The sequence below is a fragment of the Chelonia mydas genome, chromosome 1 (genome assembly GCF_015237465.2).
Source record: "Chelonia mydas isolate rCheMyd1 chromosome 1, rCheMyd1.pri.v2, whole genome shotgun sequence".
Classification (NCBI taxonomy): Eukaryota; Metazoa; Chordata; order Testudines; family Cheloniidae; genus Chelonia; species Chelonia mydas.
Window position 1 is genome coordinate 94565178 of NC_057849.1, and position 15373 is coordinate 94580550.

The following is a 15373-nucleotide window of genomic DNA, read 5'->3' on the forward strand; positions in this document are numbered from 1 at the left end:
TTGTATTATCATGTTGCACTTCAGTAGGGATTTGTTCTCCTGTCTGTGCAATATACTGTAAATGCAATGTAACAGTATCAGAGATGGTAATAACTGTCCCTGTGGGGAAAAGAGAAAAAGTTAGTTGAGATGGGGCTGGTGCTGCTATTGTCGCTACTGTTGTTAAAGTCTGATCCCGTTTCATCTCAAATGCTGTTTGGGATTCCACTGGAGCTGGTAGGGTTGGTGATCTCAACTGGATCCCTCTCTCTGGTCTGATCTGGTCAGCACATCCCATAGGATTAGGACAAAGAAGGTTTGGGGTCCCAGGAGGGCAGGAATGCCAGCCATGATGGTGAAGCTCACTCCAGTAGCCTCCGTCTGTTCTTCTATATACTTCCCTTCCCCCGACCCCAGCATCTTTTCTTTTAAGGACCCAAAAAGGGAGTTGTGGGCGAAATAGTTCATCCCTCATTATTTTGTCTACCAAGTTGGCCAAATAGATAACACACTAATTTTGGTTCATTAATTTCTGGTTCTACATCTTCTATTTTTAACCAAGCATTATTTCAGCATAGTCCTTGAATTATATCAACATGGCCTTATTTATTTTGTTTGGGCTAATTTAAGCTCTCTGTCTGATTCTCTTATAGCATCCATGATTAAATGCATCTTGACTTATTTTCCATCAACATTTACTATCGGTTATTGTGACATCTTATATACATTTACACACTTTTTACAGTTGACCTCAGCCCAATTATGTCTCACTAGCAAATAGAAGGGGAAATAAGGATGGACAAGTGGGATGAAACAAAAAGCACTTTAGGCCAAAATGATGAATGGTTCATTTAGTGTAAGAAAGCAGCATATGAACGGGTATATAGAAATTAACAAGCATGGCCAGAAAAACCCCACGTTGTTTCCTCTCAGAATCACCAATTAATAAAGATAACATTGATAAACAAATGGAGAGTGAAGGCTAAATTTTCATAAATGGGCTGTTCCAAATCAGGCTTAACACACAAAAATAGGGTACATTGAAAACTCTACATTTTCATACAAAAAACATCCAGCCATTATTTGAACTGTTTGAAAATATACTGTCGGTTTTTTAGGCTTGCCTGTGTGCTCTTCCCGCTCCAGCATCTCCAGTGTTGCCAGCTCTAGTGATACCTGCTGTTTGCAAAGAGTTATAGATTCCAAGGCCAGAAGGGACCAATGTGAGATCATCTTCTAACCTCCTAGTCTAACACAGGCCACAGGACTTCCCCCAAAATAAATCCTAGAGCATATTTTAGAAAAACATCCAGCCTTGATTTAAAAATTGTCCATGGTGGAGAATCCATCACAATTCTTCGTAAATTGTTCCAATGGTTAATTACTCTTACCATTAAAAATTTTACACCTTATTTCCAGTATGAATTTGTCTAGCTCACGGGTAGGCAGACTTTTTGGCCTGAGGGCCACATTGCAGAATAGAAATTGTATGGCGGGCCATGAATGCTCACAAAATTGGGGTTGGGGTGAGGGAAGGGGTGCAGGTTCCAGCTGGGGGTGCGGGCTCTGTGGTGGGGCTGGGGATGAGAGGTTTGGGGTGTAGGAGGGTGCTTGGTGCTGGGATTGAGGGGATCAGATAGTGGGAGGGGGATCAGGGCTGGGGAAGAGGGGTGAGGTGTGGGGAGAGGCTCAGGAGTGCAGGCTCCGAGCAGTGCTTATCTCAAGCGGCTCCTGGAAACAGTGGCATGTCCCTTCTCCAGCTCCCAGTCTGGGAACAGCCCCTGACCCTCAGGGCAGGGCCATGCCATGGTTTCCAGGAGCCACGTGGTGTGACCCCTGACTCGGCGCCCCCGCTGGAGAACCAGAGTGGAGCCAAGCTGTGTGGTGTGTCCTCGACCCAGCACCGCAGTGGAAGCTCGCGGGCTGGCTTAAAACGGCTCTCGGGCCATATCTGGCCTGCGGGCCGTAGTTTGCCCACCCCTGCTCTAGCTTCAACTTGCAGTCATTGGATTCTGTTATATCTTTCCCTGCTAGATTGAAGCCTGTTATTAATTATTTAATTTTCCTGATATTTGCTGGGAGAGCAATACAGCGGTGCATAGACAATCCAGGAAGTTTTTGGAAAGCGTAGGGGACAATTTCCTGGTGCAAGTGCTAGACGAGCCAACTAGGTGGGGAGCTTTTCTTGACCTGCTGCTCACAAACAGGGAAGAATTAGTGGGGGAAGCAAAAGTGGACGGGAATCTGGGAGGCAGTGACCATGAGTTGGTTGAGTTCAGGATCCTGACACAGGGAAGAAAGGTAAGCAGCAGGATATGGACCCTGGACTTCAGGAAAGCAGACTTCGACTCCCTCAGGGAGCGGATGGGTAGGATCCCCTGGGGGACTAACATGAAGGGGTAAGGAGTCCAGGAGAGCTGGCTGTATTTCAAGGAATCCCTGTTGAGGTTACAGGGACAAACCATCCCGATGAGTCGAAAGAATAGTAAATATGGCAGGCGACCAGCTTGGCTTAACGGTGAAATCCTAGCGGATCTTAAACATAAAAAAGAAGCTTACAAGAAGTGGAAGGTTGGACATATGACCAGGGAAGAGTATAAAAATATTGCTCGGGCATGTAGGAATGAAATCAGGAGGGCCAAATCACACCTGGAGCTGCAGCTAGCAAGAGATGTCAAGAGTAACAAGAAGGGTTTCTTCAGGTATGTTGGCAACAAGAAGGAAGCCAAGGAAAGTGTGGGCCCCTTACTGAATGAGGGAGGCAACCTAGTGACAGAGGATGTGGAAAAAGCTAATGTGCTCAATGCTTTTTTTGCCTCTGTCTTCACGAACAAGGACAGCTCCCAGACTGCTGCGCTGGGCATCACAACATGGGGAGTAGATGTCCAGCCCTCTGTGGAGAAAGAGGTGGTTAGGGACTATTTAGAAAAGCTGGACGTGCACAAGTCCATGGGGCCGGACGAGTTGCATCCGAGAGTGCTAAAGGAATTGGCAAATGTGATTGCAGAGCCATTGGCCATTATCTTTGAAAACTCGTGGCGAACGGGGGAAGTCCCAGATGACTGGAAAAAGGCTAATGTAGTGCCAATCTTTAAAAAAGGGAAGGAGGAGGATCCTGGGAACTACAGGCCAGTCAGCCTCACCTCAGTCCCTGGAAAAATCATGGAGCAGGTCCTCAAGGAATCAATCCTGAAGCACTTACACGAGAGGAAAGTGATCAGGAACAGTCAGCATGGATTCACCAAGGGTAGGTCATGCCTGACTAATCTAATCGCCTTCTATGATGAGATTACTGATTCTGTGGATGAAGGGAAAGCAGTGGATGTATTGTTTCTTGACTTTAGCAAAGCTTTTGACACGGTCTCCCACAGTATTCTTGTCAGCAAGTTAAAGAAGTATGGGCTGGATGAATGCACTATAAGGTGGGTAGAAAGTTGGCTAGATTGTCGGGCTCAACAGGTAGTGATCAATGGCTCCACGTCTAATTGGCAGCCGGTGTCAAGTGGAGTGCCCCAGGGGTCGGTCCTGGGGCCGGTTTTGTTCAATATCTTCATAAATGATCTGGAGGATGGTGTGGATTGCACTCTCAGCAAATTTGCGGATGATACTAAACTGGGAGGAGTGGTAGATACGCTGGAGGGCAGGGATAGGATGCAGAGGGACCTAGACAAATTGGAGGATTGGGCCAAAAGAAACCTGATGAGGTTCAATAAGGATAAGTGCAGGGTCCTGCACTTAGGACGGAAGAACCCAATGCACAGCTACAGACTAGGGACCGAATGGCTAGGCAGCAGTTCTGCAGAAAAGGACCTAGGGGTTACAGTGGACGAGAAGCTGGATATGAGTCAGCAGTGTGCCCTTGTTGCCAAGAAGGCCAATGGCATTTTGGGATGTATAAGTAGGGGCATAGCCAGCAGATCGAGGGACGTGATCGTTCCCCTCTATTCGACATTGGTGAGGCCTCATCTGGAGTACTGTGTCCAGTTTTGGGCCCCACACTACAAGAAGGACGTGGATAAATTGGAGAGAGTCCAGCGAAGGGCAACAAAAATGATTAGGGGTCTGGAACACATGACTTATGAAGAGAGGCTGAGGGAACTGGGATTGTTTAGTCTGCAGAAGAGAAGAATGAGGGGGGATTTGATAGCTGCTTTCAACTACCTGAGAGGTGGTTCCAGAGAGGATGGTTCTAGACTATTCTCAGTGGTAGAAGAGGACAGGACAAGGAGTAATGGTCTCAAGTTGCAGTGGGGGAGGTTTAGGTTGGATATTAGGAAAAACTTTTTCACTAGGAGGGTGGTGAAACACTGGAATGCGTTACCTAGGGAGGTGGTAGAATCTCCTTCCTTGGAAGTTTTTAAGGTCAGGCTTGACAAAGCCCTGGCTGGGATGATTTGATTGGGGATTGGTCCTGCTTTGAGCAGGGGGTGGGACTAGATGACCTCCTGAGGTCCCTTCCAACCCTGATATTCTATGATTCTATGATTCTATGAAATATTGTTCCCCAGGTAGCTACTTATAAGCTGTAATCAAATCACCCCTTAAACTTCTCTTTGTTAAGATAAATAGAGTGAACGCTTTGAGTCTCTTGTTATACAGCATGTTTCTAATCCTTTAGTCGTTTTCGTGGCTCGTCTCTGAACTCTCTCCAATTTATCAACATCCTTCTTGAATTGTGGGTACCAGAATTAGACACAGTATTCCAGCAGCAATTTCACCAGTGCTAAATAGAGGGAAAGTAACCTCTCTACCCAGGTATCTGTCGGAAAAAAATACAACCACCCCATGCTCCGGGTGTCCCTAGCTTGACTGCCAGAAGCTAGGAGTGGATGACAGGAAATGACTCACTCAGTGATTGCCTGTTCTGCTCATTTCCTCTGAAGCACCAGTCGGAAAACAGGATACTGGGCTAGATGGATTACTAATCTGACACAGTATGGCTGTTCTTATGTTCATCATCCAAGGAGTTCCTCAGGTACAAAGAAAACAACCTTAATGATTCTAAAAGTAGAAGCTTCAGCTAGAGAAGATGTGCTGAATCTACTTCTTAGTAGATGATCCATCTTGAAAAGAGAAAAAGCGAACCAATTCATCTGGAGAAAAATAATGGAAATAGAGGTAGTTGTTGGGAAGGAGAAACCTGGAAAGTGGTAATTAGCATGAGTTTGAATGTGGTATGACACAAAGGTAATAAAACAGAACAATATGGTTGATTTTCCCACAGCCTGTTAGGGTATGTCTACACTGGAACAAAATTCCCGAATGGGAAAAATGAACCCAGGTCAGCTCACTTGGACTCCTGAGTCTTGGGTTTCAGGGCTAAAAATTGCAGTGTAAAAAATGCTAAGGCTCAGGATTGAGGCAAAATAACAGCTGAGAAAGGCAATCCTCACCTGAGCTTCATTGGAGGATCAAAGGCAACTGAAAAAAGAGTAAATTTGTGGTATTGGCGAGGGGGGAGGTGGGGAATTAAAACTTTAGAAATAAATTAGTAAATTACAAACTTACAGTGACAACCAAGTGCTATACTGTACTACAAAACACAGAGATGTGATTGCTTAAGCTACTACAGCGGTTCCTAAACTTTTTACCTCACATCCCCGACTCCAGCCAAGGCCAGGGTCCGGGCCATGGCTCTGGGAAGGGGGCTGAGGCCAGGGGTAAGAAAGCCGAGGCTGGAGCCACAGCTGGGGGGAAGGGACAGGAGCGGAGTGGGGTGGCGCCAGTATTCGTATTTTCCATTCGTATTTTCAGGGCTTGCTTGCTATTAAAAATGTAAATTAAATAGCACAATGACAAAACCTGCACAAACCAGGGTAAACGTTAGCGTGCACAGAACACTAGGAGAAGAATTTTTTTTTTAATGGTAAGGAAGGGAGGTCCAGTTGGCGCGAGTTACAGAAGAAAGGGAAGGCCGAGGGCGGCAAAGGAGAAGAGAAGCCAAATGGGTGCCGGGCCCGTGGGTTCCCCGCCTGACGCCGGGGGAGGCCGACAAGCGCGGCTGCGCGGCACGGACACCCCGCCACCGGGGTGGATCTGGGGGCTAGGCTCCGGGCGCTCGAGAGTCAAATACTTCACTGACCGGAGTCCCCTCGAGCCGCCCCCCGCCTCAAACGTCTTGGGCCCTTAACCCCGCGGCCCAGCCAGTGGGGAACACGCGCCCCGCGGCCACCCACACGCCGCCCCCTTTCCGGCAGCTTTTCTCCCCGCCGGCCCCCTCGCCCCGGGGCGCACTTCGGCCCCGGCACACGGGGAGGCCCGCCCCGGCGGAGCCCAGGCGGCCGGGAAGGGAGCGCGGTGCCGCGGCTGGCTGCTGCCTCGGACGCTGCGGCGCCTGCCTGGGGGCTGCCCGCCACCCCCTTCTCCAGGGCCGGGGGCACCAGGCTGGGGGGGCCCGGTCTCTCCCCGCACTGCGGCAGAGAAATGCCCCTTCCCCGGCCACGGGGAGTGCTGCTCCCCCAGCCTCTCTGCGCCTATAGGCGGGGCGCAACAGAGCCCCCCTGCGGCATAGGGCCGGAGCTGAGGCGGCGTCGGGAAGAGACAAGGGGGGAGATGGCCATTCACTTCGCATTAAGCACGCAAAAGAAAAAAAAAAGCTATCTGCCGAAACCCGGGATCGAACCAGGGACCTTTAGATCTTCAGTCTAACGCTCTCCCAACTGAGCTATTTCGGCTCATGTTCAAATGGTTTCAGGGACTAGCTAAAAAGTCATTTCACTGTGATCATCCTCCCCTTTTTGTTGTTTTATATTCATTGTGCGTTGTTATTTGCTGAATATTAAAGTGATGTGTGGGGAAAATGTAGGGAAATATACATTCTCTGCCCTTCAGCAGCTCATAAACTAGTTAGTGTTTCCCATTGTGCTTGTATTAAATTATATAATGAAACGTTTATGTTGGCACCCCCTCCACCATCAGCGTGACACACATGCAAGACAACCTGAGGGAATACTTGTTTTGCACATGCTCATTGTTTTTGAGGTACATGTAAATAAAACAAATCAACCCTTGAAATAAAAAAGCCAGTTGCTGCTAAACACATCTATTACCTACTGCACAGAATATAGCAAAGACAGATCCCGGCAAATACATTTTGCCTACTATATATAGATAATTATGATTAATAATAAGATAAAATCCTTTCATTGTACCCCTCTATTTCCAGATGCATATAATTTTCTGGAGGAAAAAAAATGATCTTTAGCAATAAAATTTCTTGTATTGCTCCTGAGTCCCAAAATATTTGCTTTGATTTTTGGTGCTGTTTAAAGGCTGATCAGGTCTGTATGGCCATTTTGGAGTTATCAAAACATGAATGAAGTGTGATGTTTTTTCATAGGGCAACACTTTGAATGCCTTTATTTTGCTCCCTGATAACTCATAAACAGTAGCAGGTGTGGAGAGAGTTGTCCAGCTTGACAGTGCCCAGCCCTCCACCCTCTGGTCTTAGGAACATATAGAGTAGTTTTTCCCTCAACGTCTCGAAGGGTTTGTTTATCACCTAGTGCTCCAGCTACATGTTCTGTATGTGGAGCTCTGCACAAATTCCTAGGTTTATTTGAGTGTCTAACTCCAAATCCTTGCAAAAACACAGCTTATTCTCAGTGTATGCATTTATTTCAATATATACAATCATTTTAATAATATAAAGCTTTGGGGGTTACAGGGCTTTATGTACATGCATGGGGGAGTAGGTAGAGCTGGAGCAACTCGTATTTGGCTCTCACACCTCTGTGCATTTATTTGCAACTCACAGCATTCCAGAAGGATCAGACTGGAAGAGGTTGCACTGTTTATATTTCCCTTGGGTAGAGGGGAAAGATCACCCTCTCACTCTACTCCACCTTCTGTTTGGTAGCTTAGGTTGTTAATGGGCCCATCACTTTCTTCTTTCCAGGGGTGGGTGGAGCGAAAGAGGCCACTCCCAGACATGCCAGCTTGGATGGAGATTGTCCAATGACGTTGTCCACATGGAGGTGGACGCTATCACAGGAAACCCACATAAGAGACGACTGTAAGTACCAAGCAAGAAGAACCTGCATTGAAGATGGGATACTTCATGGATACAGGTTTGAAAAGTGGAATTGAACATGGGAGCAATTTTTTTCTACTAATCTTTAAAAAAACAAATATATTGTTCCATCAGTCTGAGCACTAGGCAGCACTAAGCACCCAGATAATTTTGAGGGTTGTCCTGGTCTCTTCTGCCACACTCCTCCACATTGCCCTGTTACTCCCCTCATTGCATCTGCAGTTAGCCTGTAAGCTCCTTAGGGGACAGGAGATTGCTTTGATTTGTACTAGAAGACAGCACCCTAGGCTTGGTTACAGATGACTTAAGTCAGGGGTTCTCAAACTGGGGGTCGGGACCCCTCAGGGGGCACGAGGTTATTACACGGGGGGTTGCGAGCTGTCAACCTTCACCCCAAACCCCGCTTTGCCTCCAGCATTTATAATGGCATTAAATATATAAAAAAGTGTTTTTAATTTATAAGGGGAGTCACACTCAGAGACTTATGTGAAAGGGGTCACCAGTAAAAAAAAGTTTGAGAGCCACTGACTTAAGTTCTAGTCTTGTTTTTGCCATTAGTCTGGGTAAGTCATGTCATTTCTCTGTGGCTCAGTTTCCCTCTCTGTAAAAAAGATGATACTGACCTCCTCTGTAAAGTGCTTTGGGATCTACTGCTGAAAACCAGTATGAAGCACAAGGTATGAGTATTATTATTACTGGACTGTGCCAAGCACATTGTTGAGGCATCAATGACATAATAAAAAAGAATTAATATTTGTCTTACCAAGGGGGAGGGAGTGTGTGCATTTAAGGATAGCTCTTGCACAGAGTGTAATTGTGCCTCAGAAAGTGCACCTACTGGTGACTAGTTATTTACTGAGATTTGAATAGAACTTGGTGAAGGTACCTGAGAGATTTCTCTCTTTCTGAGGGCTAACCCTCAAAAGCCTTACCATCATGATCCTGCTGTCTGCTGCAGGATACAGGAAGCAATGCACCACAGCCTCCGCCCAGGCAGCCCCTAGAGAAGAACATGGTGGCAAATGTCACCTCATTTATATCTTTTTTTAAGCTTTAGACTAAGCATCAGCTTTCTCAAGCTATCCCATTGCCCCTTGGGAGTTCTTTTGCTATCCACTGCTTTCCCTAGCATTCTGAGTGTAGCAGCGCTAGACGTGACATACACTTTCAGAACTTTCAGAAGCTCATGCTCAAATAAATTGGTTAGTCTCTAAGGTGCCACAAGTACTCCTTTTCTTTTTACTTTCAGAACTAGAAATGCTGAGGATATGATCAGTGGTTGCTCATAAAGACATCTCAAAAACAAAGCAAACGAAAGAAAAAACAGGTGGAAGATTTCAATTGCAGAGAGCAGAAAAAACCCTCATTTTGCTTAGTGGAAAGGTACTCTAAAGCAGCAATCATTTATGACAAAATGAAAATCTTGGCATCTCATATTCTTTTCATAATTTTCCATTGCTCTGGTTATGACCGGCGTGTTCAAAAATGATGCATGTAATCAATTAGTGAGCACATCTTCCAGTGAATGAGCTCGCCTAATCTTGTAATCTTTAGAATCTTTTTAAACTCTACAGTATGTGTGACCATATTCATAAAATTTGAAACACTAGTTCCAGGAGAGTTTTCACAGCCATTACACCCAGAGCAGCAAGGGCCTTTCGACTGGCCCTGACCTTTCTAAAATGTTTGTATTTGTTCCAGTTGATGCCAGCTACATCAGCATTCTCTTTGCAGCCAACATCAGCAGTGTAGAAGTGCAGGTCAAGAAACACCAACTCCGTACGTATACCTGACACTTGCCTCCCGAAGCAAGTACTCTTCTCTCCCTTAAGTCAGGGACGAATGGCTTGCAGAGTGCAGCGAAAGTGCTTCAAAGACATACTGAAAGTACACCTTAAAAAGGGAGGCCTCAACCCAACAAACTGGCAGGACTTGGCGTGGAACAGAACACACCAACCCACAGTTCACTTTCAGGAGAACAGATGTGCTCATGAGACAGAGAAGCAACAGAGGAGGAGAGAAAGGGCACAACAGTCCAGCTGTCTATGTCTCCTCCAAGATTACATCTGTCACTTCTGTGGGAAAATCTGCAGGGCACGAATTGGGCTCCTCAGCCACCTAAAAACTCAGCAATGAACCCCCTCGGCGGACATCATCCCTGTATCAAGGGATAGCCGAAGGAGGAGGCTGCTGACTTTGGGTAGTGTGTATGCAAAACTCACTTGGAAAGGTAAACTCAGTTTATAGTATAATTGTGATGGGTATCCCAGACTGAGTACCTTGTTACCCCCAGCCTCAGTAAGAGGGAGTCTTACTTGTGCTAAACTGGGAGTCAGCTCCCTAATAACACCAACCTGTTATAGTAACCCAAGCACTCTCCTCTGGGCTACGCCAGCCCTTACTTTCCCTTGCAGATTAACAATAAGTGCATAGAAATAGAAATACCAGGTCTGTCGTGCACACACCACGCTTGTAAGATTCAGCAATTTGCTTAACACTACAGCACTGAGAAACTTATTCTTGTTTTCATTAAAAACTAGAGTTTCAGAAGATAACGAGGAAGACTATTGGAAACAAATGGTTACATGTAAAACATACAATCGTAACATGCTTTCTAGAGACTAAACTAACAGGTTAAGCTTCTTTAGATGGGAGCTTCTCATATCCCAAGTCCTTTGCAGTGTTTTCAACCAAGCTTGGCTGAAATCCCATGTTCTTGAATGTAATTGCACTGTCCATTTATTGTTTAGGTGCAGGAAGAGGGGGTCTCTTCTTTCTTTCCTAAATATACAACCAATGTTCATTGTTTGTACTCAGACAGGATAACCACCCCGGCTTGTTTTTCCTATGTGTTGCTTCCCTATTGATTTCACATTGCTTTGTTAACATTTGACTTCATATGTGTGTTAAGTGTTACATCCTGACAGACAGGTATGAATTTCTTACCTCTTGTCTGATGGAAAACCTGTCTTTCACCTTTGCTTGAGACTGATACCTCGATACAGACTTTAAAAAACATATTTTCAGTATAAATACACAACCCCTTACATAGCATCTGTACATATATTTTACAACAGTATTAACAACCAGCATGACCTTGGCTTTCATTTAAGACCTCACAGATATTCTCTGGGGAACCAGAATGTACACACCAGAATCAGGATATGCCAGTAAGCCAGTTGGCATTAAAATTTTCTTGGGTCACAATAATATATTTTACAGTTTATAGTGCAGGGTAATTAAGGTGGGCAAAGACATTCCTGCTACTGTTTATTTGCATTATGATAGCATGCAGAGGCCCCAGCCAAGAATAGGGTCCCCTCATACTAGGTATTGTACAAACAGAGAGAGAATCCCTACTCCCAAAGTGCATACAATCTAAATAAACAAGACAGACAAAGCATGGGAGAAAGGAAGAGTTATTATCCCCGTCTTACAGATGGGAAACGGAGGTAGAGAGACACCTGGCAATGGAACCAACATCCCTCAAATCACACTCCATTTCTTTCATCACAAGGCCAGCCTTTTGCTCCAAGGAGCCACCATCGATTGAACTGTTGTGCATAATTCCCTTGCTGTGTTCAATATTTATTGCTATGATTTCAACTTGTCATGTAACGTTACACTTCTCTATATCAGCAGGACACTAGAGGACCATTTATCCTCCTCCTTCCACAGTAGAAGCAGGTGTGATAAAGGTAAAAAAATATTCCTCCCAGGACATTTCCCTGACAGGGCAATCTGACCTGCTGAATCTAACCAGCAGGTGATAGGGGGAAAGAAATGGGGAAACTGCTGCTTGAGAACATTGGGTCAAGGAGAGCAGGAAGTGGTTGAAATGTGGGATTTTCAAAAGCACAACTTGGGCTAGGATTTTCAGATGTGACTAAGTGACGTAGACTCACAAGTCCCACTGATCCTCAATAAGTCCTAAGTCACTTAGTCACATCTGAAAATCCTATCCAACCTCATTTCAGTAATATTACTCACATGACAGTTATACCACTGTTAGCTAAGTCAGTGGTTCTCAGGCTTTGTAGATTACTATAACCCTTTCACGCATCTGATTGGTCTTGCATACCCCAACTTTCACCTCACTTAAAAACTACTTGCTTACAAAATCAGACATAAAAAACACAAAAGTGTCACAGCACATTATTACTGAAAAATTGCTTACTTCCTCATTTTTACCATATAATTTTCAAATAGATTGATTGGAATATAAATATTGTACTTATGTTTGTGTGATACTTGAGCCTGTTTTTCACTTGTGAACCTTGTGTGAAGCCTGAACCCAGGCAGCAGGGCTGAAGCATGTAACTTAGCTCCACGGAGCACCCTATAGCGTGGAACCCTGCGCATTTATCCTGCTTGCCATCCCCTAATGCCAGCCCTGCACTTGCTACCCTCCCGAAACCCATCCCCTGAGGGCTGCAATCCCCAGGTAGAGAAACACTGTCTAGATGAGTGGAGTACCCCCTGGGGTACATGTACCACTGGGCTAAGTTAATAGCTCAAGATCAAATATCTTTGTTTAGGACACCTTTCAACAGTGATAGAGATGAGTGGGATTTCTCCAACACATCCTCCCTCCTGCTGCAGTGAGAACAAATGCAGAAGAAATACAATTTTACAGGGCAGTTTACAAAAGCAGCCATTTGAAATATCTAAACTACCTAAAATATATGGCTCCTGAACAAGAAGAAGATAAAGTAATTCTTCTGCTTGTTAAAGAGACTATATCTGGGGACAGCTTGTGATTAAGCATGTATTCAGACAATATTCAAATTCTACTTGAAATAAACCTGTTTGCTAGACTGAAATTTAAAAAAATCCTTTTTTTAAAGGATGAGATTTAAAATGATGGTTTAGTTCTATTTTTAGTCTAATGTATTTAGCCCCATATGCCTGCAAGAACTTTATTAATTAGGTGTTCGGTTACTAGCACTGAATCCAGTGCTTCTTGTGTCCTTCCAGAATATGAGCTTAATTTCCAAAACACAAATATGGAAAAGCCATGAAATGCACAGTTAAGGTGATACTTCTCACACAGCACAGCCATGCAACTTTAAATCTACCTCCTTGAATTCCTACCCTACGGAGGCAGGGGGGTGTGGGCGGGGTGTTTATTTGATTGCCAATTATTTCAAGTTAGCTACAATGCTAGCCTGGACACTCCACAAACACTTGTACTTCATCCTAGGCTGAGCCACAATCATATGTCCTGGAACAAATGTTTGCAAAGTGACCTGACTAGCATGCACAAATACGTTTGCTTACTCCAATTAATTGGCAATTAACTCACATTAAAAGCTCCACTGTATACATACCCTCAGGGAACTTGTCTTGTAACTCGAGGTAAAATCCAAGTGAATACTAGACTTTAAGCCTACCTGCTAACTCCCATGTCTTCCCTAGGATTAAGAACACACCTTTTTCCATCGTGAAAACAATGCCATGGGAATCAGAGCATGTCATCCTTTCCTCAACCTTTCTTCACAGGCAAAGCACTGCCAACCAGCAGCAAGTACTCCCAAGATCAATGGTGTATACAAACTGAAAGGACAGTGGGAGTGCATGAAATGGCGTGCTTAAGTGGAGCTGCAGGCACAGAAAAAAACAGCAACCTACTGTTACAGTGCCAGTTCCTATTGCCAGCACCACAGGGACTCTGACTGCATTTTTGTCTGGAAAGTGTGACCATAGCTCCATATTTCCTGATTACCCACCATTTGCCTTTTGGGAATTAAATGCTCACATTTTAGAGGGGTCTAGGATACCCTTGGAATAACCATAACTCCACATTAATGACACTTTTGCACGTGAATTTCCCTTGTTTGAGTAAGTGGGCATGACTCAGAGGCAATTGCAAAAGGAACAGCGCTGTGAGAAGGTTTCCTGAGCACTCCTCAGCTACCAGATGGAGGCAGTGCCAGAACGTGAGGGACTGTCTCACGGACGCCCAGACTGCATACTTTCCCATCAGGGCCCATACTCCTTTCTGCATGTTGGGAACTTCAGGAGGTTCATGTCTGTGCACCAGAGGTAGGTCATTGCTAAGCACTCCAGGAGGTCACCTGTTCACAGCTCCCCACCCCAGTCTTGGCTCTCTGGACTGGTTCCACAAAGGAATGAATGGCTAACTTTTAGGTGTCCAGAAAATCCCTGGAACAACATTGGGATCCACAAAACCTAAGTTAGGCACCTAGGCTCCCTATACAATGAACACCTCAGAATGCAATCAACAAAGCCACCACACTAGGTAGGGAGCTGCTTAAGCATCATCATGCTAGTGTCCACCTTATAACTTTTACTCCAGGGGTTAGAACACTCATTTGTGATGTGGGAGACTCAGGTTCAATTCCTCACCCCCTCTGCCTGACAGAGAGAAAAGATTTAAACAGTGGTTTCCTACTACTCAGGAGCTTTAGAATACTATGATTTGAGCTTCCACCATCTTTCCTGTTTCACTATGGATTAAATAATTAGTCTTTGGAGCAGGTGGACTGGAGCCTAAGGATATGTCTACACTGCAGTTAGACACCAGGGCTGGCCTATACCAGCTAACCCAGGCTCAGAGAAGAGGCTGTCTAATTGGGGTATAGATATTTGGGCTCAGGTTACAGGCTGAGCTCTGGGACCTACCTCGCTGGGTCCTAGAGCCCAGACTTCAGCCCAAGCCCAAATGTCCACACTGCAATTAAATAGCCCCTTAGTCCAAGTCAGCTGGCACAGACCAGCTGCAGGTTTTTAACTGTAGTATAGAAATACCCTAAGTCTCCTCACCACAAGGTGGGTTTCCTAACCAGGTTAGAGTCATTCTTGCACACTCTCTTGAGCCCATCTCCCTCCCCATATAAGCACTGTGAGGTTCTAACAGAGGGGCAGGATCATGTGGTACTCCTCCTTTCCTGGGTTCAAAGATACAATCTAAAAGTGTTGTGTCAAGCACAACACTGGCTGGGAGGCCTGCAGCCTCCCCAGATATCTCCCATAAGTCTCCTCCTAAACCCCCATCCCCTGAAGTACCTTAACCTTAGAACACTCCACATACCCCAAATCAACCAAAACCGTCCCCTAAACAGATTAAAAACTGGCTGACAGGTTTCACAGGGTAATTATAAGTGATCCTTGACTAAGGGACTCTAGTAGGGTCCCACAGGGACCAGTTCTTGACCCTATGCTATTTAACATTTTTATCAATGACCTGGAAACAAAAATAACTGATGAAGTTTGCACATGACAAAGACTGGGGGAATGGTAAATAATAAGAGGACAGGTTATTGATACTGAGAAATCTAGATTGCCTGGTAAGCCTAGTGCAAGCAAACTGTGTATGCTTTAATATGGTGAAGTGTAAAG

The 15373-nt window shown here is 45.2% G+C and overlaps 1 long non-coding RNA gene and 1 other non-coding gene across 2 annotated transcripts; one reads left to right on the forward strand and one right to left on the reverse strand.

Moving 5' to 3' along the window:
- Nucleotides 1-2736: 2736 nt before the first annotated feature.
- LOC122462078 lies at nucleotides 2737-12205 on the forward strand. The gene is made up of 3 exons (XR_006284421.1): nucleotides 2737-2748; nucleotides 3599-3600; nucleotides 12029-12205. It is a non-coding gene; the product is annotated as an uncharacterized LOC122462078 (long non-coding RNA).
- On the reverse strand, nucleotides 6581-6653 carry TRNAF-GAA. The gene has a single exon. It is a non-coding gene; the product is annotated as a tRNA-Phe (tRNA).
- Nucleotides 12206-15373: the final 3168 nt, after the last annotated feature.